This window comes from Salvia splendens, unplaced genomic scaffold (assembly GCF_004379255.2).
Source record: "Salvia splendens isolate huo1 unplaced genomic scaffold, SspV2 ctg279, whole genome shotgun sequence".
NCBI lineage: Eukaryota > Viridiplantae > Streptophyta > Magnoliopsida > Lamiales > Lamiaceae > Salvia > Salvia splendens.
The window spans coordinates 1-10676 of NW_024598918.1; the positions used below are offsets into that span (position 1 = coordinate 1).

Genomic DNA, 10676 nt, shown 5'->3' on the forward strand with positions numbered 1-10676 from the left:
CGGATTGGGGGCCGGCACTCGCTCGGCAAGCGGTGGCGCAACTAACCATTCTCAAACGCCAACTCAAATTCCGAGCCACCTTCATACACAGGGAGGGGAACAAAGCGGCGGACTTCCTTGCGAAAATGGGGCTAGTCCAAAACAGTGGCCTACGAATGCACTACAACTCAGCACCGAGAGAACTATTGGACTTGGTTAGATTGGACGAGATGGGAGTGTCGCACATCCGAAACCTAGACGGGGACGGGCATCAAAGTTGATCATGAGACGATGGGAGATAATAGTGACTAGCTTTGTGGTTAATTGTATTTTGGAAAGGAGTATGATGAGGTCCGAACCTTGTGGGATCGGACCGCATACTACTCTTGATTTTGTTACGGCACACCACTTTTGGGTGTGGCCACGCCTTGTAATTATCTCTTTTGGAAATATAGGGATGAGGGACCCACGAACCCTCCACCGTAGAGGTGTTTGATTAAAAAAAAAAAAAAAAAAAAAAAAAAAAAAAAAGAGGCAGCATTTGCTGCTGTTTGTGTAGATGTCAAGTATCTGCAGACCAACGATTCATCTAGAAGTGCATCCCCTACTACTGAAGAGACCTTGAATCATCTCTGGCAGCAGTGTGATTCTTCTCTTCAATTTCTACAGCCCCTGTGTCAGCAAAAGTTGTTCCGGGAATGCATTGTTAACAACCAGGTTTTTCTAGATTTTACCCTGTCATCTGATTAGAATTTTTACTACCTGAACGCATTGACATTTTTAAGGATATCTAAGATTGACAATCTTCTTTGTATGTTATTTATAAGTCAATTTGAGTCCCGAATCGTTCGTTCTGCATCGGAGATCATTTAGTCCATGTAAAACCTCTCTGGCTTAACCTAGCTTAACCTATGGATATCAGTCATCCTTTTCCATAAAATGTTAAGTGCATCTGTTTTTATCATAATCATATCTGTTGTCTTCTTGATAAGATTTTAATGAAGTTTGTTTCTTATTGCAGGAGCTTGGGAAGTGGTGGACTGCAGAGCAACTAGCTTCCTGTGTTGGACTCGGCCTTGATGAAAAAAGGAGTAGCTCTACTTCTCATCTTTGTAGTTGTCAAAATCCTGGTCTTTGAGGATTCTGGTAATTCTACTTCTCATCTTTTTCGGGTGTTATTCAAACCCGTATATACTCAACTTGAGATGTTTCCTACTTATACATGAGTGCCTAGCTGCTATTTTTTCTCATTCATGACTGATATGTTGAATTTTATAGAGAATTTAAATGTTAATTGACATGTTATGATTAAGAGTAAATTTTCGAGAGGTTGTCTGTCACGGCTCTAATATGTGCATCTCCCTAGTTTTTAATGATTTCATACACATCACCAGTCGATAAACAAAGGATATTAGCTTCATAAATATCCAAAAATTGCCCTAGTACTATGCTACTTTGTAGTGAGAACGAAAAGCTTCCACGAACAGTGTTTCACCACTTGCTATTTGTGTGTGCATGCAAGATTTTCTCTCCATTGATTGTCACTACTTTCACCACTTTTTTTGGGTTATTAGTGTATAGTTCGTTTCTCTCGAGGGTTGGTCCGTAAACTTGTTGTTGCTTACTAACTTCTGGAGAACTAGGTTTCTAGTGCTTCAAATACAGTGACAATAGTGTTCTTTGGTGCCCGATTTCTTGAGCTAAGGAGAGAGAACTATTCTGGTTTTGAAAAATTAATTGAAAAAGCCATAGGGCCGATCAACTGAATGAGAGCTTTATGAGTTGCAATCTTGTTGATATTGGTGCATAAAAATGATTTTGGCAATAGGATTAAAAGCCTCATATCCAAATTATCACATGCCTAACCCTACATAAACCACTAGTGAGCCGGTTTGAGCCCCAAAAGCCTAATTTCTTTGTTGAAAATTTTGAAGTCACTATATTAGCCTACTTATTATATCCGTTTGTTGGCCTATATTTTCTACCCTAGTCACTAAAATTAAAGTGCTAGCACATTCTTGGGAGGGTATTTATGGTGGTAAGGAAAAGATGGAAGTCCTGGAACATTCATTAGGTTGTATTCATTTATATTGAGATACAAATGAAAAAAGCCGTCTCTTCAAACAAAAGTAAAATAAAAAGGCAGCCTTTAATGTGTAAAAAAAGCCAAGGCTTGAAAAAATAAAAAATAAAAAGGCAGCCTTTCATGTGCAAAAAAAAGCCAAGGCTAGAAAAAAATAAATAAAAAGGCAGCCTTTCATGTGTAAAAAAAAAAGCCAAGGCAAGTAAAAAAAATAAAATAAAAAGGCAGCCTTTCATGAGTTAAAAAAGCCAAGGCTAGAAAAAAGAATATCGAGCAAAAAACAGAATTATGCTCAAAAGAATAAGATGACTTGGTTTAGATGGTAGAAAAATCTCATGTTTGGGGTGTTGAGCTGTCAGAATTTTGTACGCATTCAGTGAGATGGGAAGGATGTTGCGAATTCAGTGAGATGGGAAGGATGTTGTGAAGGATGTTGTGAGGGATGTGCTAGCATTTTAAGAATGGTGATAAGCTACTTATCCAAATATGATCACACCTTTACCAAAAGCCCCGTTACATCCAAATGAAAAAGACCTTTTGATTTATGCATCATATTGACTTGTGAGCGATGAATTTTGCTTGATTTTGGGAGAAAGATCTTATGTGCTTAAAATAAAGAATAGCTGGAAGAACTTCTCTTTATGAATTAGCGACGATGGTTTGAGACTCCCAAGACATAAATCGAACTTACATTGAAGCATTGGATGCCTAGCTCTTAGGGAATTAGTTCGTGTACAATTCTTGTTCTAAAGTCTTACTCGCGCGTGAATTCAGGCTCAACCTAATTTCTCTAAATGATTCATGTAATTTGACGTGACTTGAAGTAGAGGATTATCAAATGTCTTGTGAATGTGCTTATTTATCTAACTTGCTTGAGGGCGAGCAAGACTTATGTTTGGGAAGTAATTGATGTGTGTGGGTAATTGTTTAACTTGTTATTACAAAATGGATGGAATGGAGGGTAGTGTACTACTGCTCCAGTTCAATTTTGACCACCTCACTATTTATTCCAGCGAGTTGAAGGGTATAAAGCTGCAACCAATATTTGCTTCAATATTCAAACATTTATTTAATAAACCTAACTTTAGTTCGATATTTAGTGTGTCATTTCATACTAAAGCCATCAATGAAGAACTATTGCCAAATCTTTATGATGCTCTATATTTGTTGGTACCTGATAAAATTGGGGTTGGACTTGCTTTGTCTAATTCTGAAGAACACGATATCATCATGATACCGGGATGTGTGGTTAGTTATTCTCTTCTTTGTACATACATTTAGACATAATTTTTTATTTAGTTGTAGGAAGTGGAATACATACAACACTTTATTATTTTTATCTCCTTGGAATTCTTCTACTTGTTGCACTAAACCTGTAACCCTTTTCTTGGCTGTGTATTCAGGAAAGACTTTCTGTTTGAGTCAGATTGCAGAGCTGCTGTGTACCAATCCCGTTGCGTTTGAGGCTATTGAGATAATTCAGCATATTCTCGTGTTACTCTTAGTCAATTTGAAGGCCTCTCTAAGCATTTAGATTCGTTCTTGCAAATGTTATCTCTCGTGGAACTAAGGTGTTTTCTGAGATAGTTCCTAGTACATAAATAGACTAGAAAGTACTTAGTCGATCTGAAGGTCGAGGGTGGTAGTGGGCGACTGAGTTCTTAACTTAAAAGATGAGGGGGACACGGTGGAAAACTGAAGGCAAAAGTCTATTTATTGATTTTTGAGCTTGCTTTGTGATCTGTTTCTTGGTTGTTGCGCCTCTATTTTTCCTACTTATTTAATTCATTCTTTGCTGCATTTTGCAGCTTATAATTGATCTGTTACATATATTATATTTTTGTTTGTTATACTGTGCCTGACGTTTTTCTACTTTTTCTAATCCACTTTTTGCTACCTTGCAGCATAATTAATTCATACATACATAGATACATCCTATTTTTCTTTTTCTCATATGCCCTATACAAATATGTGCTATATAAGTGTTTCTTTGATATGTAAACCCCATTGATTGTCAAGTCTTGGCTTCTTAATATATCTGTTAAATGTTTTTATAGGCTCTTTCCCAGTTACTTACTACACACATTTCCTTTTTACCTTGGCATTCAGTTTGCAGGACTTGCATCTAAAAAAGAAATCGTGGGCCTTGGAAACTGGTTCATGACTCAATTAGTGTCAAGTAAAGATACTTTATATGAGGTTAGTGTTGCCACTACTGTAGCAGGGTGACTGATCTTACTCATGATTTTAATATTTTTGCAATGCAGGAATGGAAATTGCAGCTTGTTGCCACTATGTGGCAAATACTTGACTACTTCGATTTCTGTATATTTGAGTTTGTTTTCTTTACCTGTCCGTTTGATGATTATGATTGATACAACAAATTCTGGTTTACTGAGTGAACATAAGAACAGATTAATAGTGTTGTAATATACTATTCAACTTAACTATGAGTTGTAATGTTACCCCGTTCTAAAATTTTCAGCTTGCCTGTAATGTTTATCCTTTGTGAATGCTTCTGCTTGTGTATTGCTGCATCAACTTGTGACTCACCATATGCTGTGTATTGCTGCATCAACTTGTGACTCACCATATGCTGTGTATTGCTGCATCAACTTGTGACTCACCATATGCTGTGTATTGCTGCATCAACTTGTGACTGGTGATGTTGTGTATTGCTTGAGCTGCTTTAGATGCTTTGGGGAAGCTTGCAAATTCAAGAGTTTGTTCCTTCCTAGGTTATTGGTTAATGTTATTGTTTTGAATTTTAGTCTAACCTTGGATTTATGACATTCCCATGTTTTCCTTCGAGAGTAAGGTATTAGAGCAGTTTCTGGACCGTCTCATTGAGTAGTACTGCTCCAGTTTAGTTTTGACCACCTCACTATTTATTCCAGCGAGTTGAAGGGTATAAAGCTGCAACCAATATTTGCTTCAATATTCAAACTTTTATTTATTAAATCTAACTTTAGTTCGATATTAAGTGTGTCATTTCATACTAAAGCCATCAATGAAGAACTTCTGCATAATCAGATGCTCTACACTTGTCTGTACCTGATAAAATTGAAGTTGGTCTAGCTTTGTCTAATTCTGAAGAACACGATACCAGGATGTGTGGTTAGTTATTCGCTTCTTTGTACATACATTTAGATATAATTTTTTGTTTAGTTGTAGGAAGTGGAATACATACAACAATTTATTATTTTTATGTCCTTGGAATTCTTCTACGTGTTGCACTAAACGTGTAACCCTTTTCTTGTCTGTATGCAGGAAAGAAATTCTTTTTGGGTCAGATTTCAAAGCTGTGTGCTAATCCTGTTGCACTTGAGGCTACTGTGATAATTCAGCATATTCTTTTTGAAGTGATCTGTTTGGTCAAGTTCCTCAACAATTTATTTTGACCTAACATCTCTTATATGCTAGTTAGGTAGTTTTTTATACTTAGTCTACTGTGTTTGAGTTTTTTATCTTTACCTGTCCGTTTGATGTTTATGATTGATAAATCAAATTATTGGTTTACTGAGTGAACATGATCCCAGATAAATAATGTCATAAAATACTCTTCAACCTAACTATGTTAATTGTAATGTTACCATGTTGTAAAATTTTCAGCTTGCCTATAATGTTTATCCTTTGTGAATGCTTCTACTTCAGATCAGTCATTAAGCATCAACGCCTGACTCACCTTACGTTGGGTCTTTACGAGTTGTTTTAGATGCTTTGTGGAAGCCTGCAGATTCGGAAGTTTGTTCCTTCCTAGGTTATCAGTGAATGTTATTATTGTGAATTACAGTCTGACCTTGGATTTATGACATTATGATGTTTTCATTTGGGAGTAAAGCATTGGAGCAGTTTGTGGACCGTCTTATTGAGTTGCCACAATACTGCCATCATATCCTACACTTTGCAGCATTTATAGAGAGGGATCTTAACAGTAATTCAACGGCTTATACTTAACCTGATGTTGGCCGCCATAGTGCCAATGCTGATCATCGACGCGGTCATTTTGGTTTCAGATTGCAGGCCCATCATTTTCTCTGATCGGACCTGGCAGCATCTCGTGTGGATTAGCAATCCCCCTCTTCGATCTCACTACAACAGAGACCACCAAGTTCTCTAGATGAGAGTTGACTCCTAATTACATGAAGCCATCACAACACACCTACCCTTCCTAAGGCAAGTAATAGGGTCTTTGTCTCCTTTGATGTAGTTCACTTGATACTTTTTCTATTTTTACCTTGTTTTTGACTTTATTTTTGTGAGCTAATCTACTCAAACCCACAATGCAGTCACTCAGTGGTGCTTTGCTGTCAATACAATTTGCCTCATCGGGTTTACCGTGGTCTTCTAGATCAACCTCAGCAAGTAAATTATCACGTTTAACTGTGCTACTTTCTCTCATTGTGCGCTTTATGGAGACTAGTGTTACAACTTTGAGAACAGAAACTCTCGTAGAGGTGATTGGATGTAACTGTCTTATAATTTTTTGGTCTCTGTTTACACTTTATCTTGATCCTTTTGGTTTTCCTATGCTTTTATGACTTCGCATATTACAAGTTCTATTAATAGCACATATAACTTTATCCTACCGGTTAAATAAAATCTCACACTTCTGAATTCTTTCTCGTTTTCCTTCCCCCCTTTGTGTCTTTATTATTTGTTTTAATTCAGGAGTAGTGCACTTTTGGTTTCCTTTCACACCGGGTAATGGAGGCGTTCTGATTCTGGTTCTGGCCGTGATACAGATTAGAGGAGTGAAAATAGGGAAGTGGTTGGCCAACTAATTAAGTAGAGGAGATATCGCAGCAGCCAACTGAACCAGAGATTTTGGGGGAAGAGCTGGCTGAGTAAATCAACAATTCAATTTCGAATTTCTGTTACCTTTATTTCAGCACCTTAGTATCTATAAATAGGGAGTCTCTTATCAGTTTAGACATCTTTTGGAGAGATCAGAAATAGGACGGCATAGCCGTAGGCCTCTGCGGAGGATTATCGTGGCGTCCTTCGTGAGGATTGTTATTCTATTTGCTTCTTTCTTTGTCCTTTTTATCAATAAATTGAGATCTTATTTCCTTAATCAGTGTTCTATTGATTGAGTTGGAATTCAGCCTTTACTCCTAACAGGCCGTCTTGAACTTAAAGTTATCGGGCTCCGACAATATTTCCTCATACATGGTTGCTATCTCCTGCCTAAAATCTAAAGCTTTATCTATTGTGAGTGCACTTTCCAATTAAGATAAGTTGATATGTGTTTAAATCTTAAAACTGTTGGTAAAGTTAGCACACCTTAAAATTTTATGTGCTTGTACTTGTGCTTGGTGTGGTTGTGTGAACAGGCCCTTAATTCTTTAAAGTAAGTGTGATTTTTTCCGCTGCAGCTTTTGCAACTCTGTGAAACTGAAAGTGTATCATACCTGGATGAGGTGGCCAGCAACACAACAACTCAAAATATGGCAAAGTCTGTTGGACTTGAGGTATTGGTTTCTAAAATCAAAGTATCATGCAGTTTCTGTCATCTCTCAGAGAGAGATATATGTTCATTGCATTTATAATAAAAAAGATTTCCCAGACCCTTTAGATCTATTGTTACAATTACATTGAAAATCAAAGTTTTGTACTCTGAAATGAACTGAAATAATCTTAGATGTACTGCAGAAATTTAACACATCGAGAAAATCCAAATACGACACATTTCCAACTTTTTCTTGTGATTTTTAACTACTTATTAGTAATGCCTAGTCGCAATTGGGTCTATAACAAATGTTTATAGTATTTACTGTACAATAAGCATTGCAATATCTGCACTTTGAGAAGATTTTGCCTTCTATACATATTAGTTATCAAAATTTTCATTTTTCCTTGGTGCTATCATTATCATGGGCATTTGTTTTGTATAGGTTCTTGCATTGCTGGTAAAAGCTTGGAATAGATTCAAGACAGGTATATGCTCCCTCCGAGGTAAGTTACTAGACTGGAACTTAATATAAAGCGCTTGGCAAATGTCGTCTCAGATGCTTTAAATTTTTCGGTCATTCAAATTTTAGCTCTCTCATCATTTTATAAATTTGATCATTCTATAATTTTTTGTGGGGATTGGATCTCCTTGAGGACACCCTTCGGTTCCTTGCTTGCATTTTTCTACACTCGCCTTAGTATTCTGTGTCAGCACCTTCTACCTCCTCTTATGAATACAGTCGGCAACATATAGTTTTTGGTATCATGATGATGAGAAAGCTGAAATTCACTGTGCTGAAGAATGACATGATTGCATCTGCTCAGCAAGTTCAGTCTGCAAAATAAGTTGCCTTAAGAAACATTCTGGCATCTGAGAAGATTAAGAAAATTAGCTTGGTTCCAGAGCATGTGTTAATGACATAGCTCTGAAGTATTTGTTAAGATTTACATTTTCCTTCTATGGTTTGAGGGTGTTCAATACATTTGGGTCTATCGCCTAGGTTAATCAATAAGATTTGTTTTGTATGCATTTGCATCCTTATGCATTGTTATGTATGTGTCTCAGCTGAGAAAAACTCGATTGTTAAAAATTTAAATTCTATCATCTTTAATGGGTTATAGCTTCCTGATAACTGCTTGGTTTCCTATGTGCAGGTACTGGCTGCAGTCATTACGGCAGGTGCTTCTAGAGAGCCTGAAATCCTAGCTGAAATAAGGGATGCTGTTTTTTCTTTCATTCGTAAAATGGAGCCCAGAAGAGTGATGGATACGATGCTTGTCTCTCGTGTTAGGATTTTCTATATAATGTCCCGGCTTGCTCGATCACCGGAGCTACAATCAATTAAGGTGCCTCCCTGTCATGTGTCGATCTACTAGTGGAATAGACAAATTTTTCTACTTGAGTGAAACATGAAATATTATAATATGATAAGCATCGAGTGTAAAAGTGAAAATGTCTTTCGTGATGTAAAGTTTCTCCAGTTGAGCGCTGGAAGATCTCTAGTTCGTTACGATTCTAGTTCAAGGAATATGCTTGTTGGGGACCGAATTCAAGGGTTCAAAGTAAATATAAAACCAGAGAAGAAGTCAAAGTTGTCATTAGTAGTTCTGAAGATACGTGGGGAATTGATCAGGTAAATTAGTCGTGTTTTCCTTCTTGATTCCATTTGTACTCATCACTAGATTTAATGTCTTTTCCATTCTAGCATGTTTATGTTATTCTTTATTTCTGTATAGATGAGTTACACCTCTCTAACAGCTTAAGCCTGAATAAGATACTAAATTGAAACGATTTCCTTGTAATTTGTATTAGCAAAGCAACAAATCCACACACAGCGGATGGGCCATTCTAACCTTGTCATTTCAGAAGCAAAGCAACAATCAATGATTTCCTTTCCATTGCTGATGACACGGCTGCAGGAGCAACTGGTCAGCTGGAACTTCTCTCTACAGCAATAATGGATGGTTGGATGGCTGGACTTGGTGCTGCCCAGCCTCCGACTACCGATGCTCTTGGACAGTTGTTATCTGAATATGCCAGATGTCTTTATACTTCACAGCTGCAACATTTGAAGGTATGCTCTTACCATTTTCTTTAGATTCCCATCTTTGTGCAGCTACGGACAGAGTGCCATTATCTAGATCTTTTACTGTATGCTTTTTTTATATTGTTTACAGTAATGTGGTTTGTTATGGTTCACATACTGATATCTACGGTTATATTGGTCCATAAGGATATTGCTGGTACTTTGGCGACTGAAGCAGCGGAAGACTATGCTCAAGTAGCTAAGCTACGTTCAGCTCTTGAATCTGTTGATCACAAGAGAAGAAAGGTCTGTATTATAGCGCGCTGGATCTCTTTTTCTTGGTTACCTCACTTCTCAAATACTGAAATTCTGCAAACACTGTTTACTCGAATCAGATTTTACAACAAATGAAAAACGACGCAGAGATGTTAAATTTAGAAAGTGGTGCTGCGCCTATTCGGAGTCCTTCCACTTCTGCTGAAGATGCAAGGCTAGTGTCGTTAATCTCCCTTGACAGCATACTGAAGCAAGTCAAGGTTTTTCATCTTTCTCCAATTTCTCATCTTTTAACTTTCTGGCAGATGTCGCAGATGCTTCAACTTTTCTGTCATTCATCATGAAGTGTGTTTATAGTGTCTCTATTTTCTGTATGTGTAAAGTGTGTGTATTTGTGTAGTGCCGGCAGTGTATACATTTTGTGTATTTTGTGTATTGTGTGTGAAGTGCAGTGTGTTTATTGTGTGAGCACTATGAGTATTTTGTATATAAGTGTGTGAATTTTACGTGTAGTGTATAATATGTATTAGTATACTTTGTGTAGTAGTGTAAGTATACTTTGTGTGTAGTGCATGTATATTGTGTATATGGTGTACAGTGGGGGTATATTTTGTTTGTACTTGGGCGCATAAAGGGTGTTATTTTTTGTGTACTTTCTTTAGGTATGTTTTTTTGTATATAATGTACGAGTATGTATTTTGTGTATAGTGTACAATATATGTACTGTGTATGTATGTTTGTAGTGCATGTATTTTGTTTATATGTGCACACCATAATGTCTTGTGTGGGTATGGTGAGTATAGAATGTGTGTTGCATAGTGCGTGTTTTTTTGTATGGTATGGTGAGTATAGAATGT

General features: G+C 37.0%; 2 long non-coding RNA genes across 12 annotated transcripts; both read left to right on the forward strand.

Moving 5' to 3' along the window:
* The first annotated feature begins 479 nt into the window (after positions 1-479).
* On the forward strand, positions 480-6191 carry LOC121789574. 5 transcript variants are annotated; one of them, XR_006048069.1, is made up of 6 exons: positions 480-696; positions 1001-1125; positions 4172-4261; positions 4330-5179; positions 5333-5996; positions 6079-6134. It is a non-coding gene; the product is annotated as an uncharacterized LOC121789574 (long non-coding RNA). The 5 variants fall into 5 exon arrangements; XR_006048070.1 differs by having other exon boundaries at positions 485-696; positions 5333-5489; positions 6079-6191; XR_006048072.1 differs by lacking the exon at positions 6079-6134 and having other exon boundaries at positions 486-696; positions 4330-4970; positions 5047-5179; positions 5333-5472.
* Positions 6192-6355: 164 nt separating this feature from the next.
* On the forward strand, positions 6356-10433 carry LOC121789575. Of its 7 annotated transcripts, none has more exons than XR_006048075.1 (9): positions 6356-6519; positions 7187-7276; positions 7441-7536; positions 7960-8020; positions 8672-8863; positions 8990-9150; positions 9330-9591; positions 9751-9849; positions 9939-10433. It is a non-coding gene; the product is annotated as an uncharacterized LOC121789575 (long non-coding RNA). The 7 variants fall into 7 exon arrangements; XR_006048078.1 differs by lacking the exon at positions 7187-7276 and having other exon boundaries at positions 6407-6427; positions 6506-6519; XR_006048076.1 differs by lacking the exon at positions 7187-7276.
* Positions 10434-10676: the final 243 nt, after the last annotated feature.